At 36.8% G+C, this 17794-nt stretch overlaps 1 protein-coding gene across 2 annotated transcripts in view; it reads right to left on the reverse strand.

The window, feature by feature from the left end:
• GPR141 (G protein-coupled receptor 141) overlaps window positions 1–16916 on the reverse strand; it is a 63486-nt gene extending 46570 nt beyond the window's left edge. For both annotated transcript variants that reach the window (XM_027102169.1, XM_027102168.1), the window contains exon 1: window positions 16484–16916. The gene's annotated coding sequence lies outside the window, so the exon portion shown is untranslated. The remainder of the gene's footprint in view (window positions 1–16483) is intronic.
• Window positions 16917–17794: the final 878 nt, after the last annotated feature.

Below are 17794 nucleotides of genomic sequence, written 5' to 3' on the forward strand. Positions count from 1 at the left end.
AATTTTGGAAGTTTATCCATCCCAAACCAGTGATTCTCAATCTTTTGACAGATTTGCACCATTTCCCCCCTTCTCTGCAACCCCTAGAATCCCTGCCCAGAGGGTTTAGTGTTAGATGCCACCAATAATAAATATCCCCGTCACAATCTGAAGGTGAAACTGAAGAGAAGCCGTGACTCTTCCTGTGTCAACAGCATCCAGGCCCGAGGGCTTAGGAGACAGCAGACAACCCCTTCTAGTGGAGGGTCTCAGTCTTCCTCTGAATCACCCTCCTTGGAGCATACATGGCTGTCGTCTTCAGTGGTGGTTTTCTGAGATCCCTGTACCTCCTGATTTACAAAAAAATGTAGCAGATGCCCCGAATCTTTATTCTAATAGCCCTTCCAATAGAATCTCTATTCCTATAGCCCTCCAAGTGACATGGAGGTTAAATTTGTTCTAGAATAGACGATGGAGAGAGCGAAGTAAAGGCAATTTTCTGAGAGATAATTGCTGATTATAATTGCAGCCTCTGATCCTCTACATTAAATTCCTCCCTGTTTGGAACACCTAGAGTGTTGTGTTTTTCTTTTTCTTTTTTTTTTTTTTTCCATGATGCTCTGGCTGTTGCATCAATGCTGGCTGCACAGTAGAATTGCCTGGGAAGCTTTTGAAAAGGACTGATGCATGGCTCCCACTTCTGGGAAGGAGCCAAGGTATCCAAATTTTTCAGATGCTCTTCAAATATTTCCAGTGGGCATCCAAAGATGAAAACCACTGTCTCAATCTCAAATTGAATTCCCAACCTCAGGGTTTGATTTCTTTTCTGTCAGACCCTCATCTTTTTTTTTTTTTTTTAATGTCTTTATTGGAGCATAATTGCTTTACAATGGTGTGCTAGCTTCTGCTTTATAACAAAGTGAACCAGCTACACATATGCACATATCCCCATATTTCCTCCCTCTTGCGTCTCCCTCCCACCCTCCCTATCCCACCCCTCCAGGTGGTCACAAAGCACAGAGCTGATCACCCTGTGCTATGTGGCTGCTTCCCACCAGCTATCTATTTTACACTTGGTAGTATATATAAGTCCATGCCACTACCCTCATCTTTTTATCATTTCAAATCAGGTTTATTAAGTCAGAGGACTCACTCTATCCCTTCCCTCAGTGTTTTCCCAACAAACTGAAGAGAGGCCAGTATAAGCAATTTTCAAAATGGCTCAGGGTTTCTGGATATCTGGCTGAAAGTACATGGCAGACACAAATCCCAGTGCAAATGTAAAAATATAAAGAAATAAAATATTTAGCATAAGTGATTTTTAAAAATTGATCAGGCAGTTTGAAAAATAAACGAAATTGTATTTCGAAAATGAAAAATATACCCATAGAACCAGAATCTCAAAAGACATATTCGACAAAGAAAATAAAAATTGGTGAACTATATAATAGATATGAAAAAAATTACTCAGAGTGTGGCTCAGAAAGGAAAATAATAAGAGCAAACACACTATATACATTTCTTATCACAAAAAAGAAGTGACATAGAGGTTAAATTTGTTCTAGAATAGACGATAGAGCAAAGTAAAGGCAATTTTCTGAGAGATAATTGCTGAGAATTTTCCAGATTTGATGAAAAACATCGATTGTCAGATTCAGTAAGGTCAAAAACTCTTAAGCAGGGTGAATAAGAAGAAATCCAAACCTAGACATAGCATAGTGAAACTGCAGAATACTAAGGAAAAAGAGATGCTGACGCTAAGCCAGCCTATTAGAAAAGATGGATCACCTAAAAAGAAAAGCCTTCACAGATACAGGTGGGTTTTTAAAAGCAGCAGTGGAGGCCAGAATATAGTAAGATATTACCTTAAACAATGAGTGAAAATAACCATCAACCTACAAAGAATACACAGCAAAATTGTCTTTCAAGAATGTAGGCAAGAAAAAGACCTTTCGTACAACAAAAATTGAAAGAGAGTAACACCAACTTTTTCTTTCTAAAGGAACATGTACAGGATATATTTAAGGAAGAAGGAAAGTTATACAAGAAGGAAAGTCTAAGTTACAAAGGAAAAAAAATGTAAATCAAGGAAACTAAATATATGGTAAATCTAACCAGATTTTGTATAAAACAACAATAATAAGGGTCCCTAATTTATTGGGTTAAAATACAAGATAATACTAAAATATTGGGCAATAATATCATATATAAATGTTGGAAGGGGGTTCTCTGTCAGTGTATTCCAAGATCTGTATATTGCTTAGGAAAAAAGTAAGACATTGTTTAACTTCAGGGTTTTTAAATTATATGGAAGTTCGTAATTCTTTAATAGCACTAAAAGAATAAAACTTGAATGTATATCTTCCAAACTAGTAAAGGGAGAAAGATGAAGTGAAGAAAAAACAAGTTCAATTAGTCCAAAAGAAAAGAACACAAAGATGGAAGGAAGGAAAGGAGGAAGGAAGGAAGGGAGGGGAAAAAATGAAACCTACAAAAATGTATACAAATAGAAAGCAAAAAATTAAAAGGTAGAAATTAGATGCACCTTTCATTAATAATTCATTTAAGTGGACCATACTCTACAGTTTAAAAAGATTATCAGATTTATGCCGCATAGCACAGGGAGATCAGCTCGGTGCTTTGTGACCACCTAGAGGGGTGGGATAGGGAGGGTGGGAGAGAGGGAGACGCAAGAGGGAAGAGATATGGGGATATATGTATAACTGATTCACTGTTATAAAGCAGAAACTAGCACACCATTGCAAAGCAATTATACTCCAATAAAGATGTAAACAAAAAATTCCATTAGAAGTCCATTATTTAGATACATCTTAAATAAAAGAAACTGGAAAGTTTGAAAGAAAAAAAATTTAAATGCTATGCAAGGTAAACTCTAATTTCAAAAAAAGGGAGGGAGGAAAGAAGAAATTAATGTATCTATTATCATTACAAAACAGGCCTTAAGTTGTGTATAATAAATGCCATATGAAATAGGTACAGCCTATTGTGAGGGAAAAGGGAGTAGCACCTAATTCTTCCCAAAAAGGTTAGGGGAAGAATTGAAAGAATTTGAAGGAAGAAAAGGAATTAAACATTTGGGCAGTGTTTGCTGAGCAGCTGCCTATTCCTGGCCCTACCCCAGGTGATTTATTTGCATTCTCTCCTTGCAATTCTTATGACAAGTCTCTACAATATGAATTATTACCTCCAGGTTAAATAGGTTGCCTAAGGGCTCATATGTGGCTGAACAGGAAATTGTATCAAATTCTGTAGTTTTTTTTTTTACATCTTTATTGGAGTATAATTTCTTTACAATGGTGTGTTAGTTTCTGCTTTATAACAAAGTGAATCAGTTATATATATATACATATGTTCCCATATCTCTTCCCTCTTGCGTCTCCCTCCTTCCCACCCTCCCTATCCCACCCCTCTAGGTGGTCACAAAGCACAGAGCTGATCTCCCTGTGCTATGCGGCTGCTTCCCACTAGCTAACTATTTTACATTTGGTAGTGTATATATGTCCATGCCACTCTCTCACTTTGTCACAGCTTACCCTTCCCCCTCCCCATATCCTCAAGTCCATTCTCTAATAGGTCTCTGTCTTTATTCCTGTCTTGCCCCTAGGTTCTTCATGACCTTTTTTTATTTTTCTTAGATTCCATATATATGTATTAGCATACGGTATTTGTTTTTCTCTTTCTGACTTACTTCACTCTGTATGACAGACTGTAGGTCCATCCACCTCACTACAAATAACTCAATTTCATTTCTTTTTATAGCTGAGTAGTATTCCATTGTATATATGTGCCACATCTTCTTTACCCATTCATCTGTCAATGGACACTTAGGTTGCTTCCATGTCCTGGCTATTGTAAATAGAGCTGCAATGAACATTGTGGTACATGACTCTTTTTGAATTATGGTTTTCTCAGGGTATATGCCCAGTAGTGGGATTGCTGGGTCATATGGTAGTTCTATTTGTAGTTTTTTAAGGAACCTCCATACTGTTCTCCATAGTGGCTGTATCAATTTACATTCCCACCAGCAGTGCAAGAGGATTCCCTTTTCTCCACACCCTCTCCAGCATTTATTGTTTGTAGATTTTTTGATGATGGCCATTCTGACTGGTGTGAGATGATATCTCATTGTAATTTTGATTTGCATTTCTCTAATGATTAATGATGTTGAGCATTCTTTCATGTGTTTGTTGGCAATCTGTATATCTGCTTTGGAGAAATGTCTATTTAGGTCTTCTGCCCATTTTTGGATTGGGTTGTTTGTTTTTTTGATATTGAGCTGTATGAGCTGCTTGTAAATTTTGGAGATTAATCCTTTGTCAGTTGCTTCATTTGCAAATACTTTCTCCCATTCTGAGGGTTGTCTTTTGGTCTTGTTTATGGTTTCCTTTGCTGTGTAAAAGCTTTGAAGTTTCATTAGGTCCCATTTGTTTATTTTTGTTTTTATTTCCATTTCTCTAGGAGGTGGGTCAAAAAGGATCTTGCTGTGATTTATGTCATAGAGTGTTCTGACTATGTTTTCCTCTAAGAGTTTTATAGTGTCGGGCCTTACATTTAGGTCTTTAATCCATTTTGAGTTTATTTTTGTGTATGGTGTTAGGGAGTGTTCTAATTTCATACTTTTACATGTACCTGTCCAGCTTTCCCAGCACCACTTATTGAAGAGGCTGTCTTTTCTCCACTGTATATTCTTGCTTCCTTTGTCATAGATTAGTTGACCATAGGTGTGTGGGTTTGTCTCTGGGCTTTCTATCCTGTTCCATTGATCTATATTTCTGTTTTTGTGCCAGTACCATACTGTCTTGATTACTGTAGCTTTGTAGTATAGTCTGAAATCAGGGAGTCTGATTTTTCCAGTTCAGTTTTTCTCCCTCAAGACTGCTTTGGCTATTCAGGGTCTTTTGTGTTTCCATACAAATTGTGAAATTTTTTGTTCTAGTTCTGTGAAAAATGCCAGTGGTAGTTTGATAGGGATTGCATTGAATCTATAGATTGCTTTGGGTAGTAGAGTCATTTTCACAATGTTGATTCTTCCAATCCAAGAGCATGGTATATCTCTCCATCTATTTGTATCATCTTTAATTTCTTTCATCAGTGTCTTATAATTTTCTGCATGCAGGTCTTTTGTCTCCTTAGGTAGGTTTATTCCTAGATATTTTATTCTTTTTGTTGCAGTGGTAAATGGGAGTGTTTTCTTGATTTCTCTTTCAGATTTTTCATCATTAGTGTATAGAAATGCCAGAGATTTCTGTGCATTAATTTTGTATCCCGCTACTTTACTAAATTCATTGATTAGCTCTAGTAGTTTTCTGGTTGCATCTTTAGGATACTCTATGTATAGTATCATGTCCTCTGCAAACAGTGACAGCTTTACTTCTTCTCTTCCGATTTGGATTCCTTTTATTTCTTTTTCTTCTCTGATTGCTGTGGCTAAAACTTCCAAAACTATGTTGAATAATAGTGGTGAGAGTGGGCAACCTTGTCTTGTTCCTGACCTTAGTGGAAATGCTTTCAGTGTTTCACCATTGAGGACGATGTTGGCTGTGGGTTTGTCATAGATGGCCTTTATTATGTTGAGGAAAGTTCCCTCTATGCCTACTTTCTGCAGGGTTTTTATCATAAATGGGTGTTAAATTTTGTCGAAAGTCTTCTCTGCATCGATTGAGATGATCATATGGTTTTTCTCCTTCAATTTGTTAATATGGTGTATCACATTGATTGATTTGCATATATTGAAGAATCCTTGCACTCCTGGGATAAACCCCACTTGATCATGGTGTATGATCCTTTTAATGTGCTGTTGGATTCTGTTTGCTAGTATTTTGTTGAGGATTTTTGCATCTATGTTCATCAGTGATATTGGCCTATAGTTTTCTTTCTTTGTGGCATCTTTGTCTGGTTTTGGTATCAGGGTGATGGTGGCCTCGTAGAATGAGTTGGGGAGTGTTCCTCCCTCTGCTATATTTTGGAAGAGTTGAGAAAGATAGGTGTTAGCTCTTCCCTAAATGTTTGATAGAATTCGCCTGTGAAGCCATCTGGTCCTGGGCTTTTGTTTGTTGGAAGATTTTTAATCACAGTTTCAATTTCAGGGCTTGTGATTGGTCTGTCAAATTCTTTCAAACCAGAAAACTCACTATGTGAAAACTGAAGCTCAAGGTTTTGTGTGTAGAGTTGACAGATAAAACACAGAATACTCAGATTTGAAATCAGATAAACAAATGATTATTTTTGTATAAGTATCTCATGTAATATTTGGGACATATTTATACTAAAAGAAAATTATTTACAATTTATCTGAAATTCAGATTTAATTGGGAGCCCTGTATTTTTGTTTTCTAACTTTGGCAACTCTAGGTAGGGATGAAATAAAAGGGAGGGAGTTGCATTGAGTGACAGTGCTTATCAGAAGTCTCCCCTTGGGTCACGAAGCAAGACTCCCCTCCATTCCTCTGGCAACAGCCCATTCAAACATACAAAGAAATATATAGACTATCATTTTCTTAATTGTTATTTATTTATATTTATTATTACTATATAATACTATATAATAATTACATTATTATTATTATGTCACAAAGCAATATAAGAGGTTGGAGGAAGAAACTCAGGAAAAATATTAATACATTCTCTTTTTTGCCATATTCCATTTTGAGCCCTTGGAGGACCTATTTGTAGCTTGCTAAATCACAAGTGAATTGTGAGATTTATTGTCCCTAAGTTTTCAAATGGAATTCTTAGGGGTATATTTACTATAAAAATGTTTCATCACAGCTACATAGTTTCATGCATCACTGGGGTCCACATTTGCTTCATAGTCTAAGCTGAGGGTACAAATCCTGGTTGGACTGGAAGAATGAAGCACCCAGGCTGGGTTATTCATAGATTTCCTGGGGCAGATGGGTTTTAAATTAAGCTTTATGGGAGGAAAAGAACATAGGTTAGACTCTTCTATAAAAAAGAATATTGCCTAGTAGGCTGTATCATAGAAATATGTAGGAGCTGGGTAAATGGTATAAATAAATGTCTAAATTATAGGACTTTTAATTTACGTGAAAAATATCAGTGTGATATTCAATTTTAAGTATGAAATCATATAAATACATATGTCAATTGCCCATACACACTTGCATTTTTTCTGCACATTTGAAGAATGGGAGATTCTAATTAAAAATCCCTTTTCATCAGAGCAGTGGCATCACATGTGCTTGGGAAGATTCAGAGTAGAACATCTCCTGTGATATGCCTCACCCCATCTTTCTACCCTCAAGTCACAAATGAAGACAATCTGACATGCTGATGGTAGGTGATCTTTTTTTTTTTTTTTTAGCTCAGACACTATGTTATGCCTTGCTGAAAGAGAAATCTATAAAAAGGGAATTGGCTGTTGAGGCTAGACATGCAATGCCCTTCCGATGCTATGCTACTGAATTTCAGTTTCCACATTCACCCCCTAACCCAAATTTTTCAAAGAGTTAAACTGTAACAAAATACATGTCGCACTAAGTTTATTCTGATCATATAATTTTTCTTTGATGATTCAGAAAGCAACCCAAGCATCTTAGCATGCTTCCAAGCCATCAATTCCATAATTTATTAAAATTGAGGCATAGGGTGTAATGAAAAGACTGTGGGGCTTAACACCAGCTCTACCATAATATGGATAACTGAGGACAAGTGTTCAACTCCCTGAGCTTCATTTTAGCTAACAAGAGTTATCCTTTAAGAAATAATGAAAGGAGGCACGGACTACCTGTTAGGCCCTTTGGCCTCTCAAGCTCCAGTTCTCACTATATAGGATCAGAGAAGCAAATGGTATGAGGCACCATCCTGATTCTTTATCATGCCTAGAAATTGGCAGTTTATTTAAATAAATAAACAAACCCCGGATTAAATAAACCCATTTATATCTATAAACATTTAACTATTACACATAGTTACAATTTTTAAAATTAACAATTTACACATATTTAATTATTCAAAATGTAAAATACAATTTTAAAAAGTCAAATTGATTTGGGATTTCTGGCTACTTGTAATCTAGAGCATAGGTTTGCAAACTACAGCCCAAGGGCCAAATCCCACCTGCCAACCAATTTTATAAGTAAAGTTTCATTAGAACACAGCCATGCTCATCTGTTCAAGTACGATCTGTGGCTGCTTTCCTGCTACAGTGGCAGTTGAGTAGTCATGATAGGGATGGTATAGCCTACAAAGCTCAAAATATTTACTATCTGTTATTTTACAACAACAAAAAAAAATGTTGCCAGACTTTGATTATAGATCAAAGGATTTTTTTCTGTTGTAAGTAAACTTGATTGTGATCCATTTAGAATGATGGGCAGGAATTTATTCATGGTCTCCAGTGGTGACCAAAGCACAGCGCAACAAGGTGGTAGCATACCAGACTGGCAGCTTCTATAGTTAGAAGTCAGATCTGGCTTCAAATCCTCCCTTATGTAGATAATATACATGTGAAATTGTTGGGAGGATTAAAGCTAAGCATGATTTAGTAAGTGCCCCCAAAATGTTCAATCTTTCTATTTAAATAAGTTTAAATAGAAATCTAAATTTCTATTCTGTTTCATCTCAGAAGAAAGAAAGAGAAAGGGGGATCTCTCAGGTATAGTCACTCTGATAAAATGAAACAAAACAAGGTCCCCTTGCAGCACTATTTACAATAGCCAGGTCATGGAAGCAACCTAAATGCCCATCGACAGACAAATGGATAAAGAAGATGTGGTACATATATACAATGGAATATTACTCAGCCATAAAAGGAACAAAATTGGGTCATTTGTAGAGATGTGGATGGATCTAGAGACTGTCATACAGAGTGAAGTAAGTCAGAAAGAGAAAAACAAATATCGTATATTAACACATATATAGAGAATCTAGAAAAATGGTACAGATGAACTGGTTTGCAAGGCAGAAATAGAGACACAGATGTAGAGAACAAACATGCGGACACCAAGGGGGGAAAGCGGGGTGGTGGTGGTGGTGGTGGTGGTGGTGGGATGAATTGGGAAGTTGGGATTGACATGTATACACTAATATGTATAAAATGGATGACTAATAAGAACCTGCTGTATCAAAAAAAAAAACAAAGCAAGGTCCCTGTGTAATTTTATCTAAGCATAGACAAAAACAAGGTCACAGGACCATCCATAAAATACCAAATACTCCCTTTCCTGATTAAAATTAATGACTTCTTTTTCTTCATTGAGTGTAAAATTGTTTCTGCCTTATGACAGCATCCAGTACAGAATGAAGCCCCACATCCTTAGACACTCCCCTGAATCACCCCATGAAAGCTCAAACCCTGTAATAGATTGTTTCTAACACTGCCTCACTGAGGTGCCCATGGTTCCCCATGGTGTGTGCTTTCCCTCCTTGCAATGAATCATAAACCCAAGTTGTCCAACTACAGGTGTCCCTGTGGTCTTTGGCTGAAAGTTGTTGACAGTGAGATATGAATAGTTTCAGTTTGTTTTATTTGTATTATAAAAACTATAAACTGTACAATGGTGGTAGCAGGGAAGAAGAGTAATAATTATTGAATAATACTATGTCCTAGGCATTTTTCAAACGTTATTTCTTTCGATTCTTATAATTCTCATTTGAGTTAGATATTGTGATCTACCTTTTACTGACAGAAGAAGCTAAGGGTTGTTGAAGCTGACCAAGGTCTGGGGCATGGAAGATGTGTGTGTCACTTAGAAGTGTGTAATGGCTGAGAGAATCACAACTTTTTATAAAGAAAGCCAATCTAGTAAGGAATAAAGCCTTTGTCTCCCCCTGTGACAGCCTCTCTTGTATATATCACACAGTGCTGGGCACTGGGGCCAGGATGCATAGATTGTCTCTCTGAACATCTTAGAAACTTCTCCATTCCTCCTTCTCTTAGACTTAAGCCCTCAGAGCAGCTGTTAGTTATGTCCCTGCTGTGAGCACTTACAATACAAGGTTAGGAATATGGGATGAGAAAGAACCAACCACCCAACCACAAGTCTTCAGAATCACCCTGGGAGATCAGTCAAACCACTGATGTCCAGAGCCCCACCTCAGACCCCTGGATCAGAATCTATGGGGAGACCTTGATATTGGTGCCCTTAACAAGCTGTTCAGGTGATTCCAGTACAGACTCACCTTGAGAATCACTACTTTAATGTAAGTGAGTGTCATATTCCTTGTTGTTTCTCCAAATTTCATCCACACATCAAGTCTCATTTAAGAGTCTCAACCTTCAGACCTCTCTGTCTTCAGGCACGTTCCTCCTCACTGAATTACCCCAGTACTCAGAGTCTGCATCACACAACTCATGCCTGAGTATGGAGGCTGATGGGGAAAAGTCGGGACTTGAAGACAAAATTCACTCTCCTGATCTGCCAGGGTATCCAGGTGACCTTAAGCCTCGATTTCATCATTTGCAGTATAAAGGAAAAATAGTCTCAAACCTGGCCTAGGACAGAGTTTTCTGTGTAATCCAGTTCACATGTTCTTCTGGAAAGCAATTAGCTTTCCTGATAAAACACTTTAAATTTTTTCTAATAAGACTTAATACTATTGAAGACCTGTTTTAGAAAACTAGTTACCCACCCAATCATTTGACTAATGATTTGCACTTATTCTTTTTCCTTTTATGTGATCTAATAAGATTATCTAACCACTTTTTTTTTTTCTGTAGTTGCCTCTGCCAAGAGAAAAGTCTTAGAATCGGTCTGTTCCAGATCTTTTCCCTTAAAGGAAATTCGACATTAAACTTTCACGTTCTCTTAATTAAATTTTCTGAAAAAATTAATAGTAAAATAAAGATTAATATACCTACCTCCTTCTTATAAGCTACAAAGCATTTGACAAATATAGAGTCTCATAATGACTTATGACCTTTGCATTTGTTTTACATGGATAAATTGTGTCTCTCCAACTATATTATTGTCTCCTGGAAAGCAGGGATCATAAACATCTTTGAATATTTCTGTATGTCTTTCTCTCTATAATATTATAAAGAGTGAAGTAGATATAATAATTCCTATATTCCTATCAAAATTTTTTTCTGAAAATTAAGAGAAATTAAGAGAAACTGAAGTGTTTTATGTCAAACTTTCTTCATGGGAAGAGATCTGAAACAGACCAGTTTAACAATTTTGCTCTTGGTAGAGATGTTTGTAGGTTAGATTATGTTTAATGGAGTATGGACAGAAAGAGAGAGGGAGAAAGCGGGGGAGGGAATTGATGAATGTGACGATTTTTTTCTTAATTCCTGAATCTCATGTTCAGATACCAACTAAAGTTTCTCTAAATTAAGCCCTTGCATAGAATACAGTCTGTGCTTGATAGGGTCATGGCTTTGCAAAGAGATTACAGTTTAGGAAAAGATAAGACCTGCACTAAAATAATCTTATGCAGTCTATGCTGAATTAATTACATGAGTGGCACTGTATCTGCTGTGAAATAATCAGAAATAAACATATTGCTCTGCCCCTGGTTCACAGAGCTCCTAAAACCATTGTAATTTGGTGGCATTAAAAGTGTGGATCACAATATTCCAAAGAAAATAATGTGTGATGTGCATTTGAGGAAAGAGGAGATGTGCTAATAGTTGATGCAGAGGAAACAGACTGGAGAGTAGTGGGATATAATTTATGAAAAGTATATAGTCAGGGGTTCTCAGACTAGTCCCCAATATTTCTAGACCAGAGATAGCTGGAAGCCAGAATAGATAGGCAGTTTATTTTTTCATGTGATTCTAAGTATAGAAGCAAGAATTTGCTTTTTACACAAGAGAACAGATATTATGGTTCCATTTATGTGAATAACTTAAAATAGTCAAACTCAAAGAGACATAAAGTAAAATGGTTGTTACCAGAGGCTGGGGTAGGGGGAATGGGGAGTTATTGTTTAAGAGGTACAGAGTTTCAGTTCAGGATGATGAAAAAGTTCTGGAGATGGATAGTGGCGATGGTTGCACAATAATGTGAATGTACTCAATGCCAATGAACTGTACACGTAAAAATGGTTAAAATGGTAATTTTTCTGTTATGTATACTTTACCAAAATTTTAAGAAGAAACAGGAAAAGAGTTTTTTAGGGTGGACTCTCCATTTAGGCAAGAAAGCATAATTCTGGTGAGCCTTTAGCTGTACAAATGGAAGGTAAGTGACACTCTGAGTACTGAAGATGCTTCAGACCTAGGTGGGCCACAGTTCTGTTCAATGGGTCTTGCTCTTCAGAGATAATTATGATATGAACTTATTTTTGACACCCTCTAACTGGGGATTAATGTAGGAAGGAAGAGACTTGAATTTGTGGATGTAAAGATAAGGAGGGGAGAAGACCTCTGCCCAGGATGATAAGTAGGCCCCAGCAGCATGGCCTCACACCAGGGCTAATGAGAATGGCTGCTGGGAAGAAGTGCTGATGCCTCTAGCAGGTGATCTCTAACTTTGAGTTTTTCATTTCTGTCTAAAACATTGTAATTTCTTAGGCTTGTTATCAAGCCTTCATATAATTCGTGGGCCAGAAAACTATAGCCCATGGCCCAGCCACATGTTTTTGTAAAGTTTTTATCTGATCACAGCAATGCCTATTTATTTATGTGTCATCTCTGGCTGTTTTCATACTACAACTGGAGAACTAAGTAGTTGCAACAGATATTGTATGGCCCTCAAAACCTAAAATATTGATTATCTGGTCCTCTAAGAAAGAGTTTGCCCCAAAAAGGCATGTCACAGGTTCAAGTTAGTTGTGTTTGAGAGGAAACCGAAGGGACCTTGTCCACCTGTTGGAATAAAGTGGACCAGAGAGGTGGAGAGACAATATTCAGATAGACCTGAGGGCAGCAGTTAGACTGAGGGGCACTCCCTGTCGTGGATTTGTAGAACGTGTGAGCCAGGTCTCCAGAAATCTTCGGGAGGGGACTGAGCTCCTCATCATCACTTAAGCGAGACCTTGGACCAAGAACAGAAATGAGCTATATATTTGAGATTCCATGTATGAAGCTTCTGGTTTTGGGACTCTGTCTGACTAGTCTTAATCTCTAAGGAGATCCAGTGATATGCAAAACCTCCAAATATTGATAATTGAACAAATGATATCACTTAATGCACAGATACTGCACAGGCACACTCTATAATTATACCCCAAAGTGAACAGCAAGTTGCTATTTCCCTCACAGTTTCTGAGGCAGAGGGAGAGTGAAGGGAGGGGAGGAAGTAGGACGCACCCTTTAGAATAAGGATGTTCAGGCATAGCACCAGATTATACAAAGCTCTGTAGTCTTTTCTTTAAACGTTTCTTAAATTTTTTTCAATCTTAGGATTTAAACTTCCCTAAAGAATTTTAGGGAAGTTTACAACCAGCTATTGTAGATTGAATTTCTCTTTCAGAAAATGAAATTATTCCTAGAGAGAGAAGAGAGGTATGTTTGGATCTCAAGTCATTTCCCACCCCCTGTAGCTGTGGGGACTCCCCAGCCAACAGTGCTCAGATTTTGGCATCGTCAATTAAGCATGCACTGGAGGTCAGGCTGAACTTCTTTATCAGGGAGCAGAGTGATATCCTAAACCCTATTAGATCTGACTTTTGGATTGCCCAGGAAAACCTTCCATTTATGTGTAATGCTCAGCTGGTACAACTTCTACCTGATGCTGAGAATGCTGCTATTCATTAACAAAACTTCACTCTCCAGTCCCTCGATCCCAGAGGCTAAGTTATTGGAAAATCTGTAACATGTGAATTAAATTCAACAGACTTCGCTTTTTTTTTTTTTTGACTTCGCTCTTTTTAAAAAATGGCTTAATCTCCAGGAAGTATAATCTTTAGTTGACCAAGTATTTTGAAATCCCAGTTACGTCCAAAGTTGAAAAGAAAAGCAATCTTTGGACCTAGTAACTACTGTTTTTAGAGCATTTGGGGTTCAAAGCCTTTAGTATTTATTGTACATAATCTTAATGACAGTGTCTTTATCTTTTCATTCATTCATATATTCATTCCAGAGATGTTGAGTACTCAGTGACAAACACCATTCTAGAATACAAAGATTAAAAAAAAGCATAGTTCCTGCCTTTAAGGAAATCATATTTTTAGGAAAGAGACTCTGTTTAGATTAAGTTTGATTATGATTTTCATGAATAATGCCATTGTCATCAAAAACAAGATAGGACAATGAAAATATTTGATGAATATTTTTACATAACTCATAATAGATTTGAAGACATTTTGCAAAGCAATATTTTCAGAAATGTTTGGCCAATTACAGAATTTTTCTCAGGGTTATTACTTGGAAGGATATCACTGATGTGTGCATATTAAAATATTCTTTAAAATATTTTTGATGTGTTATTTTAGTCATAATATGCTAACATCTCTTATGGTGCCAGCACAGAGGCTTAGACATGGTAGACACCCAATAAGCATTCCCTTGAATTTTAGATTTGGAATTTTTAGGAATCAGCTAGTCCTGTGGTCCTTAATCTTAACTGGGTTTTAGAGCACTTTGAAAATCTAATGAAATCTTTGGAACTTTTTTCCCATTAAAAAAAGCACATATTTACAAACACTTAGATTTTTGTATACAATGTTAGGGGATTGGTGGATTACCTTAAGTATCATCCATAAACTCCTTTGGGGTCACATAATCTAGTCTATATCTTCCATTTTATAACTGTTAAAAATCATTGCCAAGAACCGGGATTGGAAAATTATGGCCCTGAGGCCAAATCCAGCCTTCTTCATTTCTTCTTCTTGTACAGCCTGAGCTAAGAATGGCGTTTACATTTTCAAATAGTTACATTTTAAACAGTTATGTAAGAGCCTGTATATTATCTTCAACTTTGCCTTTTGGCTTGCAGAACCTAAACTATTCACCATCTAGGCCTTATAGAAAAAGTTTGCCAATCCTTGCCCTAGAATGGTCAGAAAATCTTCTAAATCACTCGGTCAATTACTAGAAAACAGAGGACTAGAATTCATACCTCCTAATTTCTCATCCATTGGTCTCTCATTACTCCTATTGATCAATTAAACTGTTGACTGATTGATTTAAACCCAATAAAAAAGAAAACAAGGAGTTGTAAATCTGGAGTACTTGATAAACAATTTCTTAGATAAATAATTGGACATTTTTGCAGGAAGTTGAAATCCAGAGAACTAAATGACCTATCCAAAATCATATTACAAATTTGTTAAGGAAGCAAGACTAAGCTGTGAAACTCAGGCTGCGCATTACTGACTACTTTTTTAAACTTTGCATTATTTTCCATTCCACATGTTTGAAATGCAATACTTCTTGTGAAAGGAAATAATGGTATGGAAGGAACTTACTTAAGGAAAATATTTGAACAGATGCTGTTGTTAACTTCTAATTAAGTGATTTTTAAAGCTATTTTCAGATTCCTCCTGTCATGTCATACTGTAAAAATGGAATGCAAAGAATTATGATAACCATTATCACAAAATCACACATGCTATCTTGAATATATTCTTTTAGAAATTTCAAAGTACCTGATTGCTATTGATTGTTTTCTTCTATCGATTAGGGCTGCCAAAATGGTTTCAAACTATATATGACAATATTAGCAATAATAGAGTTTAAAGAGTTTCATAATAAAAAATAATAAAACTACTTAAAAGATAAACATATGGGGCTTCCCTGGTGGCGCAGTGGTTGAGAGTCTGCCTGCCGATGCAGGGGACACAGGTTAGTGTCCCGGTCCGGGAGGATCCCACATGCCACGGAGCAGCTGGGCCCGTGAGCCATGGCCGCTGAGCCTGCGCGTCCGGAGCCTGTGCTCCGCAACAAGAGAGGCCACAACAGTGAGAGGCCCACGTACCGCAAAAAAAAAAAAAAGATAAACATATGAATAATATGTGAAAGCAATACCAGATCCCCTAAAGACTTCTATGAGGTTTTTAGCCACAGTCCTTTTTTTAATTTTCTGATCGATTTTGAAAACATTTTTGTCCATATTTAACCACTAATAAAAATTAGGTGTCAAACTCAGAGTAGTGTGTACTACACAGGAAGAACAAAACAATTGTTTCTATAAAGGAGGAGTTGTGGTCAGAGTAGATAAGCTTGGGGTTTTTTTCAATATATTTTTTAACATCTTTATGGGAGTATAATTGCTTTACAATGGTGTGTTAGTTTCTGCTGTATAACAAAGTGAGTCGGCTATATGTATACATATATCCCCATATCCCCTCCGTCTTGAGCCTCCCTCCCACCCTCCCTATCCCACCCCTCTAGTTGGACACAAAGCACAGAGCCGATCTCCCTGTGCTATGTGGCTGCTTCCCCCAGCTATCTATTTTACGTTTGGTAGTGTATATATGTCCATGCCACTCTCTCACTTCGTCCCATAAGCTTGTTTTTCACAGTAAGACTGTCTGCAGATTCTGAACTAGGACTACGTTGGTAAGTCTGGCATGCTCTCTTTATGCATAACCTCTATTCATATGCCCCCCAGCCCAAGTCTTTTGCACTTACCTGAAAAAGCCAGATTTCTCAGGGAAATGTGCAGAGTTAGGCCATCTGTCTGAATTCCAAATCTGATTCTTTTTTAATGACAAGGCTGCTTGGGCACTTCCACGGTCTGCATGCACTCACAGGGCCTGGCCGGTTCACCAAACAAAAGGAAGCTAGTGTTTTAAGTTAAGTTCTGCAAAGAATCAACAGCAACCACAAAACCTCAAGACCATTTCAAACACACTAACACTGAAAAACCAAGCTCTTAAAGATGAACAGTCCAAGTTGCAAAATTATAGGAAGGCCAACTGTCAAGAAATTCTTTTTTAAGGTTTTAGGACTACTATGAGAACCCATTTTAAAAAAAATTATTCAAACTGAATTTTGTAGAGAATGGGGGGAAAAGGCAGTGATATTATAAAAATGTGTGCTGAACTGTGTGCTGTGTTTAGGGTGGAAGAATATATATATATATATATATATATATATATTCCTTTCAGAAAATTTACGGAGTTGTTCTATACCCCATTGGGGACCTAGGACTCCTACTCTTATAATGTATTTTGGTGATTAGCTCTGTCATTGATATATAATATTGACTAAAACATGACACTAACATCAGCTCATTTAATTAGAGTTAAGAAAGAGGATATTTGAACCAGAGTCTATTATAGTGCCAGAGGAGGGGAGTATGTTAGTCCACAGCCTCGTTTTTTAGACCATGAACATTATCTTCAAAAGAAGTTCTGCACACAGTGATAAAGATATACTGCAAATGTTGAAAGAAAACTAAGTTCCTCAAACTGCTCTAACTTGCCTGCCATTTTATGCAACACTATAAATTAACATTTTATCAATATTGTAATTATCTTGTAAATCACCTAATAACATATAGAAATCTGTGACTTTAGATTGCTAATTTATTAAATATCAACATTTTAAACACCACTCGAATTTTTAAACTCTAATTTGACATTTCTTTATTTAAAAAAAATTACGGGAGCATCAAACTTGTACCGTCCCTGAGTTCTCTCTACTTTAAAGGCCCAAATTAGAATTATGATTTTGGTAACTTCAGATGATTTGTGGTCTCCTTTGCAATGCTGGAATACTAATATTCTAGGCAAACATTTTGCAGCTCTTGTTACTCATTGTTCACATTTCTCATTTCAAACATAATGTTATAAATGCACCTGATTTTGTTTTTTCAGTTGCAAGGGAAGTATTCTACATCTGGAAAGTCTTCAATTTCGGCAGATGTGCACCATTTGTGTTATAGGAATAAAAATGTTATATGCTTCAAAATAACTCATGCTGGAGGAATTTCAATTC

Source organism: Aethalodelphis obliquidens, unplaced genomic scaffold (assembly GCF_003676395.1).
Source record: "Aethalodelphis obliquidens isolate GAN/ISIS:26980383/991018 unplaced genomic scaffold, ASM367639v1 scaffold5, whole genome shotgun sequence".
NCBI lineage: Eukaryota > Metazoa > Chordata > Mammalia > Artiodactyla > Delphinidae > Aethalodelphis > Aethalodelphis obliquidens.